This window comes from Somniosus microcephalus, chromosome 8 (genome assembly GCF_052327205.1).
Source record: "Somniosus microcephalus isolate GS21.2 chromosome 8, FLI_Smic_1.0, whole genome shotgun sequence".
NCBI classification, from domain to species: Eukaryota; Metazoa; Chordata; class Chondrichthyes; order Squaliformes; family Somniosidae; genus Somniosus; species Somniosus microcephalus.
Window position 1 is genome coordinate 100,716,959 of NC_140994.1, and position 16,691 is coordinate 100,733,649.

Genomic DNA, 16,691 nt, shown 5'->3' on the forward strand with positions numbered 1-16,691 from the left:
ACTCCCAATCTCTCTCTCTCACACTCCCAATCTCTCTCTCTCTCACACTCCCAATCTCTCTCTCTCTCACACTCCCAGTCTCTCTCTCTCTCACACTCCCAATCTCTCTCTCTCTCACACTCCCAATCTCTCTCTCTCACACTCCCAATCTCTCTCTCTCTCACACTCCCAATCTCTCTCTCTGTCACACTCCCAGTCTCTCTCTCTCTCACACTCCCAATCTCTCTCTCTCACACTCCCAATCTCTCTCTCTCACACTCCCAATCTCTCTCTCTCTCACACTCCCAATCTCTCTCTCTCACTCCCAGTCTCTCTCTCTCTCACTCCCAATCTCTCTCTCTCTCTCACACTCCCAATGTCTCTCTCTCACTCTCAGTCTCTCTCTCTCTCACTCCCAATCTCTCTCTCACACTCCCAATCTCTTTCTCTCAATTCAATTCAATTCAATTCAAATCACTTTATTGGCATGATAAGGTACATCTTATGTTGCCAAAGCATCAAAATACATTTATGATTGAACACATAAACGCAGTTCTATTCATACAGTGTATAAACAGGTATATCCCTGAGTGTATAAATATACATTCGCATGATTTATATATACTCTTTTCTTAGTTTACTGGTTGTCCCTCTGTTCATGGCAAGCTGTAACATAGTGTGCCGCCAGTGCTACACAGCTTCTCTCCTCCCCCAGTAGGTACGGGAGTTTTTGGTTGTCATTCAGATTTCTGAATTCAGGGTATATTTGTGAGAATTTTTGGTAGAAATTCTCCCTGATGCCCTGATATTTTCCACAGGCTGTGAGGAAGTGCATCTCTGTCTCCACTACTCCCTGACTGTAGTGAGAGCATATCCTGTCCTCTCTTGGCAGCCTGGTCTGCCTGTGTCTGCCTTTTTCGATCGCTAGGCTATGTTCGCTAAGTCTGTACCTTGTCAAGGTTTTTCTCAGTTTGTTATCCTTTACCATGGTCAGGTACTCAGCCATGTTGTATTGTCTGTTTAGGGTCAAGTAGCAATTGAGTTTGCTTTGGGTTTTTGTTGTTTCTGCCCAATATGACAGGTATTTTTCCTTTTGTTTAGTGACAATTGTGTTGGGTCGAATTCTCTCTGCTACGATGTCACTGTCCTGGGGCTGGTTATTGTTAGTAGTGTTAGTGGTTGCTTCACTGAGTCCCAGGACTAGTTGACTGAGGGAGTTATTCTTTATGGTCCTCTCTTGGCATTTCAAGGCTTCGTAATGATAGCAGTGGGGGTTGCTCATTTTTAGGTGTTTCCAAAATTTGGTGGCTCTTTTTTGGATAGTAATTATTAGTGGAAATTGGCCTAGTTCTGCCCTGCATGCATTGTTTACGGTTTTCCTTTGAGTCCGGAGGATACTTTTACAGAATTCTGCATGTAGGATCTCAATTGGGTGTTTGTCCCATTTTGCAAAGTCTTGTTGTGTTAGCGGTCCCCACACTTCACTGCCATAGAGTGCAATTGGTTCAATTACTGATTTGAAAATTTTGAGCCAAATGCTAATTGGGATTTCTATTTGGATTGATCTTTTAATGGCGTAGAAAGCCCTTCTTGCTTTCTCTTTCAGTTCATTCACAGCCAGTTTGAAATTTCCCGTAGAGCTGATTTTTATGCCCAAGTATGTGTAGTTAGTGGTTTGTTCGATTTTAGTTGTTCCTAGTGTGAGATTTATTTTGGGTCCCTGATGTCTGGATCTTTGTTGGAACACGAGGACTTTGGTTTTTTGGAGGTTTATTGTCAGGGCCCAGGTCTGACAGACTGATTCCAGCAGATCCAGGTTCTGCTGTAGACCCTCCTTAGTTGGTGACAGTAGAACCAGGTCGTCTGCATAGAGGAGGAATTTAACCTTGGATTCATATAGGGTGAGGCCGGGTGCTGTAGATTGTTCAAGTAGTTTTGCTAATTCATTTATGTAAATATTAAAGAGTGTCGGTGAGATTGGTGAGCCCTGTGTCACCCCCCGCCCCTGTGGGAAGTATTTTGTTTGTTTGTCTCCAATTTTAACTGCACATTTGTTGTTTGTATACATTGATTTAATTACATCTTATGTTTTTCCCCCTACCCCGCTTTCGATAAGTTTCAGGAATAGACCGTCGTGCCAGCTGGAATCGAAAGCCTTCTGGAAATCTATAAAGCATGCGTAGATTTTGCTTTTGTTTTGATGGACGTGTTTGTCAATTAGGGTCTGTAGGGTGAAGATATGATCTGATGTTCTATAGTTTGGCAGGAATCCAATTTGGCTTTTACTCAAGACATTGTGCTCCTCAAGGAAGTTTATAAGTCTTTTGTTTATGATACTAGAGAAAACGTTTCCCATGTTACTGTTTACACAGATGCCTCGATAGTTATTTGGGTCTCCTTTATCCCCACTTTTGTATATGGGCGTTATGAGTCCTTTGTTCCAGATATCAGGGAAGTAACCGACACTCAGAACTCTCTCTCTCCCCAGTCTCTCTCCTCTCTCTCCCCCCCAGTCTCTCTACTCTCTCTCTCTCTCCCGTCTCTCTCTCTCTCCCCCTGAGTCGCTCTCTCTCTCCCCCTCAATCTCTCTCTCTCTATCTCCCCAGTCTCTCTCTCTCTCCCCCATCTCTCGCTTTCCCCCCTCAGTCGCTCTCTCTCCCCCCTGTCTCTCTCTCTCTCTCTGCCAGTCTCTCTCTCTCCCCCCCAGTCTCTCTCTCTCTCCCCCAGTCTCTCCCTCTCCCCCCAGTCTCTCTCTCTCTCCTCCAGTCTCTCTCTCCCCCACTCTCTCCCTCTCCCCCCAGTCTCTCTCTCTCTCACCCCCACTCTCTCCCTCTCCCTCCACTCTCTCCCTCTCCCTCTCCCCCCAAATCTCTCTCTCTCTCCCCATCTCTCTCTCTCTCCCCTCAGTCGCTCTCTCTCTTCCCCCCACCCCCCTCGGTCTCTCTCTCTCCCCCCCCCCCAGTCTCTCTCTCACTCTCTCTCTCTCTCTCTATCTCTATCTCCCCAGTCTCTCTCTCTCTCCCCAGTCTCTCTCTCCCTTCCCCATCTCTCTCTCTCTCTCTCCCCCAGTCACTCTCTCTCCCCTGTCTCTCTCCCCCAGTCTCTCTCTCTCCCCAGTCTCTCTCTCTCTCTATCTCCCCATTCTCTCTCTCTCTCCCCAGTCTCTCTCCTCTTTCTCCCCCAGTCTCTCTACTCTCTCTCTCTCTCCCCATCTCTCTCTCTCCCCCAGTCTCTCTCTCTCCCCCTCAGTCGCTCTCTCTCTCCCCCCTCAGTCTCTCTCTATCTCCCCAGTCTCTCTCTCACTCTCTATCTCCCCGTCTCTCTCTCTCCCTCTCTCCCCCTCTCTCCCTCCAGTCTCTCTACTCTTTCTCTTTCCCCATCTCTCTCTCTCTCTCCCCCAGTCTCTCTCTCTCCTTCCCTCTGTCTCTGTCTGTCTCTCTCTCCTTCCCTCTCTCTGTCTCTCTCTCCTTCCCTTTCTCTCTCTCTCTCCTTCCCTCTCTCTCTCTCTCTCCTTCCCTCTCGCTCCTTCCCTCTCTCTCTCTCTCTTCTCCCCCCAGTCTCTCTCTCTCTCTTGCATCACGGGGGGCGTTTCATTCCATGAGTGGGCGGGCCTAATCCTGCAGCCTCCCAAAACATCGCCGCCATTTTTTAATACGGACAGCGACAGCACCAGCACAACAAACCCCCACAGTGCGGCTCCGGCACAGTATGATGCTCCCGGCCCGCCGGAGCGGGAGGTGAGTTGGGGTCACTCGGGCCGGGCCTCACAACCGCTCAGCCCGAGACACAGAGCGGGGGAGCAGCAGCGGCCAGCCGTAAACCGTGGGGCCCTGTAAACTGCCATTTTACAACAAAGCCTTGGCAACGCCAGGCCCCCCCAGCTAGTCTATATATATAAATAAAAGGATCAATCTGTCTGTCTGTCTGTGCTTCCGTCTGTCTGTCTGGCTATACACTCTAAAGTTATAGAGCGTACCTACACATGCGTCACATCAAAAGAAAGCTTATGATTCCAGAACGGTCATAAGCGTCTTTATGTTTCGGTCGGACAAAAATTGTGCCCGCGGTATCCAAAAAACGTTCAAAATTCCGCTCATTAGCATCGAGTGACGTCGAGGTCGACCAATCGTACGATCGAGCGACCCGACGGTCGACCAATCGCTGCGTCGCGGGGGCGGGAACGTCGCGCGTGCGGGCCCTCCTAGAGTCGAGTGACAGGACGATTGACCAATCCTACACTGCGGTGACATGACGATTGACCAATCGGTGCGTGTGTGGGCGGGCCTTACCGTTCTGAACCAAGTTGAGTGGCCGCCATCTTGATTCCAAACTGTTCATTTCTTTTTCCCACTTTCTGCGTGTTTCTTTTCAAATCTACATTTCCAGCAAAAAAAAAGTTGCTTTTAAAACACAAATTGTTTTTTAAAAAAGTTAATTCATTTGTAAATCTTTTCTCTAATCTCTATAATTTTCCTACCTTTCACCATTTTTCCAGGCCCGGGGCCTAGGCTTCTCCAACTGCCAGCAGCGCAACTCCAGTCCCAGGCTCCCGGCCTAGACAGGGACCAACACTGGCAGAGGGGAGAGGGTGTGCTGCCTCAGCTCCATTCCCGGGGTCGGTAGGTGGGGAGGCTTCATTAGCAACTGGGGTTGGTCGCAAGCCCCGAATAATAATCTGAAGATCCTGTGTTGCAGCTGAGGGAATTTCTTCTGCTGACAGCCCCAAGTTAACGGCAGCCATCTTTGTCAAGGAGGGCAAAAAGTTTCAGTGCAACGCCATTTTGATTTATTGTGTAACAGAGTGCATGCGCGGCCATCTTAGTACAGGAACATAGAGTGGGTGGGGCTTCAGTGCTCCCAATCGGGTCCTGGTGACCGGGACAGACAATCGACTGTGTGGGCGGGGCCTAATCTTTCCAACTGAAAAGCAAGCAGCGGCCATTGTTTGTGATACAACACACTGACAGGTGAGGACCCCTTTTTAATAAAAAGATTGGTGAGGTTGTAAAGTGTATGTTATAGAAAGATTTACCAAAAATGTTTTATAAGTACTTTAAGTTTCATGTTTCAAGGTATTAAAAGGTAGGCTGGGCCATGTCAGTGCAGGGGCCCGAGGCCAAGGCCTAGGCTTCTCCAACGGCCAGCAGCGCAACTCCAGTCCCAGGCTTCCGGCCCAGACAGGGACCAACACTTGCAGAGGGGAGAGAGTCTGCTGGCTCCCCCCCTCCCTTCCCCCCCCTTCCCCCCTCCTTCCCCCACACCCCCTTCCCCCCAACCCCCCTCCCTTCCCCCCTTCCCCTTTCCCTCCCCCCTTCCCTGCCCCCCTTCCCTCCCCTCCTTCCCTCCCCCTTCCCCCTTCCCCCTTCCCCCTCCCTTTCCCCCCCTTCCCCCCTCCGTTTCCCCCCTCCCTCTCCCCCTCCCTCTCCCCCCTCCCCTCCCTCTCCCCTCCCCCTCCCTCCCCCCCACCCCCCTTCCCACCCCCACCCCCCCTTCCCCCCCACACCCCCCCAACCCCCTTCCCCCATCCCCCTTCCCCCCTTCCCACCCCCCACCCCCCCTCCCACCCCCCTTCCCCCATCCCCCCCACACACTCCCACCCCCCCACACACCCCCAACCCCCCCTCCCCCACACACCCCCAACCCCCCTACCTTCCCCCGCTACCTTCCCCCCCACCTTCCCCCCACCTCCCCTTCTACCTCCCTCCCACCTCCCCCTCCCACCTCCCCTTCCACCTCCCCTTCCCTCCCCACTTCCCCCCAGTCGCTCTCTCTCTTCCCCCAGTCTCTCACTCTCTCTCTTCCCCCAGCCTCTCGCTTTCTCTCTTCCCCCGTCGCTCTCTCTCTTCCCCCCAGTTGCTGTCTCTCTTCCCCCAGTTTCTTGCTCTCTTTCTTCCCCCAGTCTCTCGTGCTCTCTCTTCCCCCAGTCTCTCACTCTCTCTCTTCCCCCAGTCGCTCTGTCTCTTCCCCCCGTCTCTCTCTTCCCCGTCTCTCTCTTCTCCCCGTCTTTCTCTTCCCCCAGTCGCTCTCTCTCTTCCCCAGTTGCTCTCTCTCTTCCCCAGTCGCTCGCTCTCTTCCCCCCAGTCGCTCTCTCTCTCTCTCTCTCTCTTCCCCCCAGTCACTCGCTCTCTCTCTCTCTCTTCCCCCAGTCACTCTCTCTCTTCCCCAGTTGATCTCTCTCTTCCCCCCAGTCGCTCGCTCTCTTCCCCCAGTCGCTCGCTCTCTCTCTCTCTCTTCCCCCAGTCGCTCGCTCTCTCTCTTCCAACAACAACATGCCCTCAGAAATCCCTCGGCACCGCCGGGCACTTCAGCTAGTATATATAAAAGGATAGTTCTGTCTGTCTGTCTGCCTGTCCGGGCATCACTCAAAAGTTATAGAGCGTACCTACACATATGTTATATCAAAAGAAAGCTTATGATTAGGGGAGTCTACTAGGCATCTTTACTTTTTGGTCAGACAAAAATTGTTCGGACAGTAGACAAAAAACGTTCACAAAATGGAAAAAAATCCGCTCATTAGCGGTTGACCAATCCTACCGCTCATTAGCGTTGAGTGACGTGATGGTTGACCAATCCTACAGTTCAGTGACCTGATGGTTGACCAATCGGTGTGTCATGGGGGGGTGTTTCATGGCGTTTGTGGGCGGGGCCTAATCCTTCAACCTGCCGTTACTGAGGTGAGTGGCGGCCATTAGAGACCGGCCGGGCCTGAAGCTTAAAATATTTCTCTCTCTCTCTCTCTCCTTCCCCCCCTCTCTCTCTCTCTCTCCTCTTCCCTCTCTTCTTCCCTCTCTCTCTCTCTCCTTCCCCTCTCTCTCTTGCCATGAGTGCTGGACCGGGAAAACCAGGGCTTTCACACGAGCCGTCCCTGACCGATATGAGACACGGGAGTCTGGAGCAAAAGGCGTTCCACTGCTGCCCGGCCAACCGGGTCCAAAGGCCCGCCGCATTAACCATGAGGAACCCCGGGCTTGCTTCGGAGCGATAGGCACCCGGTCTCCCGGTGTTGAATTTGCTCCATTCTGGTACCGTGGTGAGTCAGAGGGAGAGGAGAGGGAGAGAGAGGGAGAGGGGAGGGAGGGAGAGAGAGGGAGGGAGAGAGAGCGGGGAGGGAGGGGGAGAGATGGGCAGGGAGAGAGAGGGGCGGGGAGAGAGAGAGGGGAGAGACAGGGGCAGGGAGAGAGAGGGGGCAGGAGAGCGAGGGGGAGGGAGAGAGAGAGGGGGAGGGAACTTCCTGCCTGTTATGTTCATTAATAACTAGTCGTTTTTATTAAGAACAGCTAGCTTTTGCTAGACACTTTATTGAGCACATGTGGACTAGGTACAGTATCTGTAGAGGCCTCCATCTTGACTGCTGCCTTGTGGGTAGCCTAGTGCATCCTGGGTAGCCCACTCTTATAAACATACAGCACCACCTAGTGTACCATTCCAGAATGACAGGTTACTGATCATTACATCCCCCTTTCTTTGAGGTTAAACAAAATCAGTATCAATCAATACCAATCAATAACAACATAAACATCTTCAACAGTCAATACATTTTCAATGTAGTTTTCTTTGTACTCAAAGATTAAGTCTATCAGGCTTTTTTACTTCACGTGTGGATCTTCTCAGCACAGGTAAGTCTGATGTGTTTTCATTCTTTTTGGGAGAACAATGTGTATCAAACTTCTTTAGCACATCGTCTAATTTTTCTCTGTTCTCCTCTGGATTAAATACAAATGTATTAAATACCTCTATCGCCTGTGGGCCTGCAACCGTGAGCAGCAACGCTACCTTCCTTGCGTCTGGCTTCGTACCGAACCCGATGGCAGCAATGTAGAGTTCGAATTGTTGTTTAAAAGTCTGCCAATTGTAGTCGACATTTCCTGTGAGTTTCAAATGCTCTGGTGGCTTCAAATTCTCCATGTCGCGTTGCACAATATTCAGCAGATCTTACCAATCCTGGTACCATGTTATGTTCATTAATAACTAGTCATTTTTACTAAGAACAGCTAGCTTTTGCTAGACACTTTATTGAGCACATGTGGACTAGGTACAGTATCTGTAGAGGCCTCCATCTTGACTGCTGCCTTTTGAGTAGCCTAGTGCATCGTGGATAGCCCACTCTTATATACATACAGCACCACCTAGTGTACTATTCCAGAATGACAGGTTACTGATCATTACACCGCCGACCTCACAAAATGGCGGCCGCCCTTCTTCACTCACAGTCTCTCTCTCTCTCCCCCTCAGTCTCTCTCTCTCTCTCCCCCAGTCTCTCTCTTCTCCCCCCAGTCTCTCTCTCTCTCTCTCTTCCCCCCAGTCTCTCTCTCCCCCCCAGTCTCTCTCTCTCTCCCCCCCAGTCAGTCTCTCCCCCCCAGTCTCTCTCTCCCCCCCATCTCTCTCTTCTCCCCCTAGTCTCTCTCTCGATCCCCGGGCCTCTCTCCCCCCCAGTCTCTCTCTCTCTCTTTCCCTCTCTCTCCTTCCCACACAGACAGACAGACAAACTCATTTATATATATAAAAATTATTAATACTTTTTTCATAACAACATGACCTCAAAAAACCCTCGGCACCGCCGGGCACTCCAGCAAGTATACTTATAAAACACCTTAGGATTTTCCTTTATTTTGCTCGCCAGTGTTATTTCATGGCCCCTCCTCGCTCTCCTAATTTCTTTTTTTAAGTATCCCCCTGCACTTTTTATACTCCTCTAGGGCTTCCTCTGTCTTTAGTCCTTTGTATCTGCCAAAAGCCCCCCTTTTTTTCCTAATCCATTCTCGTATATCCCTTGACATCCAAGGTTCCCTGGGCTTGTTGGTCCCACCCTTGACCTTTACGGGAACATGTTGCCATTGTACTCTCTCAATTTCCTTTCTGAAAGACTCCCATTGCTCCGATGTGGATTTTCCTTCAAGTAGCTGATCCCAGTCCACTTTGGCCAGATCCTGCCTTATCATATTAAAATCGGCCTTCCCCCTTTTTAGAACCTTTATTTCCAGTCCATCTCTGTCCTTTTCCATGACTACCTTAAATCTCACCGAATTATGGTCACTGTCACCAAAGTGCTCACCTACTAACACTTCTACCACTTGCCCGGCCACATTCCCTAGAATTAGGTCCAGTACTGCCCCCTCTCTTATAGGACTTTCTACATGCTGGCTCAAAAAGCTCTCCTGGATGCACTTTAAGAATTCTGCACCCTCTAAGCCTTTCACACTCTGACTATCCCAGTTAATATTGGGGAAGTTGAAATCCCCCACTATTATTACCCTATTATTTGCCTACATATCTGTTCCTCTATCTCCCCCTGACTGTTTGGGGGCCTATAGTACACTCCCAGCAAAGTGCTTGCCCTCTTTTTGTTTTTAAGTTCTACCCATATGGCCTCATTAGATGAACCTGTCAATATATCATCCCTCCTTACAGCAGTAATTGACTACTTAATTAATATTGCGACAACCCCTCCTCTTTTACCCCCCCCCCCCGTCTCGCCTGAAGATTCTATACCCCGGAATATTGAGCTGCCAGTCTTGCCCCTCTCTCAACCATGTCTCCGTAATAGCAACAATATCATACTCCCATGTGTTCATCAACACCTTCAGTTCATCCACCTTATTCGCAAGACTCCTTGCATTAAAATAAATGCCATCCAGCCTTGCCCTACTCCCTTGTGCCATTACATATTTGCTGTGCCTTCCAAGCTGACTTGTTTTTTCCTCTATATTTGGCTGTACATCACCCCTATTATAGCTCCACTCTGTATCCCATCCCCCTGCCAAGTTAGTTTAAACCCCCCCCCCAACAGTGCTAGCAAACCTCCCCACAAGGATATTTGTCCCGTTCTGGTTCAGGTGCAACCCGTCTGACTTGTACAAGTCCCACCTTCCCCAGAAGCAGACCCAGTGATCCAGGAAACTAAAGCCCTCCCTCCTGCACCAACTCTTTAGCCACGCATTCATCTGCTGTATCCTCCTATTCCTATACTCACTAGCATGTGGCACCGGGAGTAATCCAGAGATTACAACCTTTGAGGTCCTGCTCTTTAATCTGCTACCTAGCTCCCTAAATTCTTGCTGCAGGACCTCATCCCTCTTCCTACCCATGTGTTCTGACTTTAGTCCTTCCCATGTATTCTCATCTATCACATTACTAGTTGAACCCGAGTTAATTAACATTCTCAGGTTTACTCCGCCCACACAAAAGGTAAGTCTCTCTGTCACGTTATTTCCAGTAACAGCAAATGCACAGTTATTTTGTTCCTCTACATTGTTCACACTGTGTTTCTTTGTACCCTTTCTGCGGCATACTTTGGAGAAATGATCCTTTCCCTTGCACTTATGACACGTTTGTCCGCGTGCTGGGCATTTTGGATCTCTGCCCATGTGGTCTGTGTGTCCACTTCTGTAGCATTTCCTTTCGTTCCTATCGCCATTTCCTTTTGGTTTCTCTGTCGAGCTTTTCGTATAATACCCTCTTTTCTGTGTAACACGACGAACAGTATCTGTCTCCGCCTTCACTGTACATGACATGGCTGATATCTGCTCCTCGACGTTTTCACATAGTGAGGCCAATTGTAACGTGCGGGCGAGCGTTAGATCATGCCCTTCCTCTAGCAATTTCCTCCGCACATAGGCTGATGTGCACCTACTCAGGATAGCGTCTCTTATTTGATTATCCGCATCCCCCCCAAAAGCACAGTCTTTAGCAGCCTGCCGCAAGCGAGTAGCAAGTTGTTGCACAGTCTCACCTGCCTTCTGGGACAACTTATGAAAAGTCTGTCTAGCAAATGCTGCGTTGACCTGGGGCACGAAGTGTTGTGTCGATGCCTTTTTACCTAGACACAATTAGAACTCAGAACTCAGAGATTCAAACATGAAGTGCTTTATTCGAAGGGAAAGGGAAGTTCTGGAGAGTTCCGAACAAAGAGAGCTAAACTTAACCAAGAGAACACCCAACCATTTATCTGCTGTGACAGCGCCACCACAGGTGGGAGGAGAACACACAATACACAACATATTCCTCCCCTCTTACATGGAAGGTCCACATTATTCCTCAACAGGTAAGTTACTTTCAATGCAATCAACTAACCTAGGGTAGAAGTAGACTGCCTCAACCCCTGACTTTACCCTGGGGTTTATTCTGCCCCAGTCTTGTGGGTAAGTCGCTAAGCCTACAGATCCAAGCATCTTGGAGGCCGCCGCTCACTGACAGGATACCGGCAGTCATCGCAGGCTTCCACAGCTGTAGGCATTGACACAGGCCTAGATGGAGAAGGTGCCTGTGTCACTCGAAAGTCAGGAGTTTGCACAGGTGGAACAGTCTCTTTGACTTCCTGTGTTGGAGAAGAGCACTGTGGCAAAGGATGCTGGTTTGCGGTATCATCCGGAAACAGTTCAGGCCAACCAGCCGTTGGAGCCTCTGTGGCTGTCTCTGTTCCTAGCAACAGTTGATCTGTGTGTCTTCTCCAGACGACGTCCTCAGCAGTCTCAACCATGTAAGACACAGGGCCCGTCTGCGCGATCACCGTAGCAGGAACCCATTTCGGTCCAGTGTTGTAGTTTCAAGCTAGGACGTGTTCTCCAGGGTGAAACAGTCTCTCCTTGGCTCTTTTCTCTCTCTTTTCAACTTGAGCTTGTTGTTGATGATGGACAACCTGCTCTGCCCTTGGAGGTTTGAGTAAGTCAAAACTTGTCCGCAACTGCCTCTTCATCATGAGCGAAGCGGGGGAAGTTTTGGTTGTGGCATGCGACTCGTTCCTGTAGGACAACAGGAAGCTGTTCAGACATTGGTAGATTGAGCCCTGACCTTGCGATGCCTTCAAGGCGTGCTTCAAAGTTTGCACAAACCTTTCTTCCAGGCCGTTAGCAGAGGGATGATAGGGCGCAGACCTGATGTGTTGGACACCATTCACATGCAGGAAGGTTGCAAACTCCTGTGATACAAATTGTTGACAGTTGTCACTTACGAGTTGTTCCGGTGAGCCATAACGGCTGAACATCTCACCAAGTTTCTCAATTGTTTTCTCTGCCGTGGTAGACCTCATCACAGCGACCTCCGGCCACTTGCTACGAGCGTCCACAACCACCATAAACACCTTCTCTTCGAAAGGACCGGCGAAGTCCACATGTACTCGCTGCCACACTTCTGCAGGCCAATCCCAGGGGTGTAGGGTTGCCAGCTGTGGAACATTCCGGACCCTTTGACATGGGGAACATGTTTTGGCTTTCTCCTCAATATTCCCATCGAGACCTGGCCACCAGAAGTAGCTTCTTGCCATTTCCTTCATCCGAACCATCCCACTGTGGCCTGTATGAAGTTGTTGCAGTATAGGTTCCCTCAGAAGTGGCGGAATGATGACACGACGTCCCCAAAGAAGACAACCTGCCTGGACAGAGAGCTCATTTCTTTTTGAAACGTAAGGTTTCAAACTAGGGGAATCTCCTATAGCTCTCCCTCGAATGACATCGTCCATTACCTCAGACAGGACTGGATCGTTGCGGGTGTACCTTCGCGCCTGAACTGCAGTGATAGGTGCTCCCTCCACTTGTCTAAAGTAGAAGATGTCTATCTGACGAGGCTCTGGGGGAGTAACAGGCAAGGGTTGCCTCGAGAGACCGTCTGCGTTGCCGTGCAAGTCTGATTTGCGATATTTGATGTCGTATGTGTGTCCTGACAACAGTAAAGCCCACCTTTGCATCCTGCTTGCAGTGAGAGACAGAATTCCGGTGTGGGGCCCGAAGATTGAAGTCAATGAACGGTGGTCCATCAGGAGTGTGAACCTTCTCCCAAACAGGTACTGATGAAATTTTCGAATTCCAAAAATGATTCCCAAGGCCTCGTCCTTGATCTGCGCATAGTTACTCTCGGCCTTGTTCAAGGTGCGTGATGCAAAGGCGATAGATTTCTTTTCACCCGAAGGCATGATGTGGGATATGACTGCTCCCACACCATATGGTGATGCATCACATGCTAGCTGCATGGGTAGCTTTGGGTCGAAGTGTGTCAGGACCTCCGATTTCAGCAATGCTTTCTTTGCTTGGGCGAAAGCTTCGTTGCACAGTTCAGTCCATTTCCATGTTTTGCCTTGACATAGCAACTGATGTAACGGCTTCAGCAATGTTGCTAAGTCTGGAATAAGCTTCCCATAGTAGTTAAGTAGCCCCAGAAATGAACGTAACTGGCTCACATTCTGGGGTGCTGGGGCCTCCACGATCGCCTTGACCTTTGATGGCGCCTTATGCAGGCCAGTAGCGTCAATCACATGCCCCAGGTACTCAACTGAAGACTGAAAGAATTCAGATTTGTCTTTACGAACTCTGAGTCCGTACTCTTTCAGTCGTTGTAGTGTCGCGTCCAAGTTCAGAAGATGATCCTCCTCATTTGTCCCAGATGATCAAGATAAAAAATCACGGGATTGGGGGTAATATACTGGCATGGGTGGAAGATTGGCTATCTAACAGAAAACAGAGAGTTGGGATAAATGGTTCGTTCTCGGGCTGGCAATCAGTAACTAGTGGTGTTCCGCAGAGGTCAGTGCGGGAACCCCAACTCTTTACAATCTATATTAACAATTTGGAGGAAGGGACCGAGTGCAACATATCCAAGTTTGCCGACGATACAAAGATAGGAGGGAAAGCAGTGAGTGAGGAGGACATAAAAAACCTGCAAAAGGACATAGACAGGCTAAGTGAGTGGGCAGAGATTTGGCAGATGGAATATAATATTGGAAAGTGTGAGGTTATGCACTTTGGCAGAAAAAATCAAAGAGCAAGTTATTATCTAAATGGAGAGAAACTGCAAAGTGCTACAGTACAAAGGGATCTGGGGGTCCTGGTGCATGAAACACAAAAAGTTAGTATGCAGGTGCAGCAGGTGATCGGGAAGGCCAATGGAATCTTGGCTTTTATTGCAAGGGGGATGGAGTATAAAAACAGGGAAGTCTTGCTGCAGTTATACAGGGTATTGGTGAGGCCACACCTGGAATACTGCGTGCAGTTTTGGTTTCCATATTTAAGAAAAGATATACTTGCTCTCGAGGCGGTTCAGAGAAGGTTCACTCGGTTGATTCCGGAGATGAGGGGGTTGACATATGAGGAAAGGTTGAGTAGGTTGGGCCTCTACTCATTGGAGTTCAGAAGAATGAGAGGCGATCTTATCGAAACATATAAGATTGTGAGGGGGCTTGATCGGGTGGATGCGGTGAGGATGTTTCCACTGATGGGTGAGACTAGAACTAGGGGGCATAATCTTAGAATAAGGGGCGGCCCTTTCAAAACTGAGATGAGGAGAAACGTCTTCACTCAGAGGGTAGTAAATCTATGGAATTTGCTACCCCAGAGAGCTGTGGAAGCTGCAACATTAAATAAATTTAAAATGGAGATAGACAGTTTCCTAGCAGATAAGGGAATTAGGGGTTACAGGGAGAGGGCAGGGAAGTGGATGTGAGTCTAGATTCAGATCAGCCATGATCCTATTGAATGGCGGAGCAGGCCCAAGGGGCCGTATGGCCTACTCCTGCTCCTACTTCTCCTATGTCCAGGTAGCACTGGACTCCTGGCAGTCCACTCAAAATCTGATCCATTGCCCTTTGGAATAGAGCAGGGGCCGACGTAATTCCAAGCGGAAGGCGGCAGTACCTGTATAGCCCCTTGTGTGTCACAATTGTCAGCAGCTCCTTTGATTTGTCATCGACATGCATTTGTAGATAAGCCTGGCATAAGTCTATTTTGCTGAACTTTTGCCCTCCGGCCAGGCCTGTAAAAAGATCATCAATGAGGGGAAGAGGGTACTGTTCCGCAGACAGCACCGGGTTAATAGTCACTTTAAAATCCGCGCAGATTCGAACAGATCCATCCTTTTTCAGGACAGGAAAAATGGGTGTGGCCCATTTGCTCATGCTCACAGGCTCCAGGACTCCATTCTCAACTAAGGCCTCCAAGTTAGCCTCAACTTTTGGCCTAATTGCATAGGGTACAGATCGGGCTTTGTGAAACTTCAGCTTGCTGTCAGGTTTAATGTCCAGTCTCACGCTGATCTTTTTCATGCTTCCAAGTTCCCCATTGAAGAGTTCTGCATGTTTGTTTAACACTGCAGTCAGACCTTGTTATGTTCATAAATAAATAGACGTTTTCATTATGAACAGCTAGCTTGAGCTAATCATTTATTCAGCCATGTGGACTAGTGTACAGGCATCCATCTTGACTACTGCCTTGTGGGTAGCCCACTACTAAACATACAGCTCCACCTAGTGTACCATTCTAGAATGACATGTTACTGATCATTACATCCCCCTTCCTTAGAGTTTAAACAAAATCAATATCAATCAATCATAACGACATAAATATCTTCACAACAGTCAACACATTTTCAAAGCTTTACTTTATGAACTCTAAGCTTTTCATTCTTTTATTATAGTTTTCTTTGTACTCAAAGATTAAGTCTATCAGGCTTTTTTACTTCACGTGTGGATCTTCTCAGCACAGGTAAGTCTGATGTGTTTTCATGAGAGCCTGTATGTGTGTTTGTGTTAGATTGTTCTGGTGGTGAGTGACAAGATTCAGTTGTGGCATTGTCATCGATTTGCTCTTGGATAGTTTCTTGTGTTTTCAGGAGGGAACGGCGGTTCCTCCTGAGAATCTGTCCTTCCTCAGTTCTAATGGTGTATGGCATTGGTCCTACTTCCTCAAGAACTGTAGCTTTCCTGTTCCATGCATTTGGATCCTCAATCCTGACAACATCATCCCTTGTCAATGGTTTCAGAGTTTTGGATGACTTGTCATAGTGTGATTTCTGTTTCAGCTTTAACAATCTGGGCGTATCGACACTCAGAGTCAGTCATAGACCTGGAGGCATAGGCAACAGGCTTCCAATCTTCACCCTCTGCTTGTAGCAAGACCGCGCCTAAGCCATCTTTTGATGCATCCATTGACACTTTGATTCTCTTTGTTGGGTCAAAGAAGGTGAGTACAGGTTTGGTTGTCAGCACTGTTTTGAGGTTCGCCCCACTCCTGGTACCATGTTATGTTCATAAATAAATAGAAGTTTTCATTATGAACAGCTAGCTTGAGCTAGTCATTTATTCAGCCATGTGGACTAGTGTATAGGCATCCATCTTGACTAATGCCTTGCGGGTAGCCCACTACTAAAAATACAGCTCCACCTAGTGTACCATTCTAGAATGACATGTTACTGATCATTACAGACCTGACTCCCCTTTTGACATCATGCGGACTGCAGGCCAGTCCAGTGTGATTTTCTCTAGCTACGCACATCCCAGTAGCGATGGGTAATTTCCCTTTACCACATATAGTGGCAGTTTTGCAGTCTGTCCGTTCAATTTAACTGTCACCTCAATGGCGCCTCTCATGGCCACAGGTTTGCTGGTATACGTCTTTATCACAATGTTTGTTGGCTGAAGGGTAAGATGCTTTAGCATTTTGTTGTAGACAGTGTCTGAAACAAGGGACACAGCCGCGCCTGTGTCCACCTCCATCCGCACTGATTGTCCCTCCACCAGTGGTGGCACCCAGTAGCCATTTGAACCACCTGCAACCGTCAGTATATGCACCTCTTCCTCCTCAGAGGTGGCGCTCCCCTCTGTTTTGCTTGTTCCATCATACTGCACTGAATGAACACTCTTTTTCCTCTCTTGTCCAAATACAGACATTTTGCTTCCATGCTTCCCAGCTCTGTCTGTTCTTTTTTTTACCTCTACAGGTGCGTTCAATGTG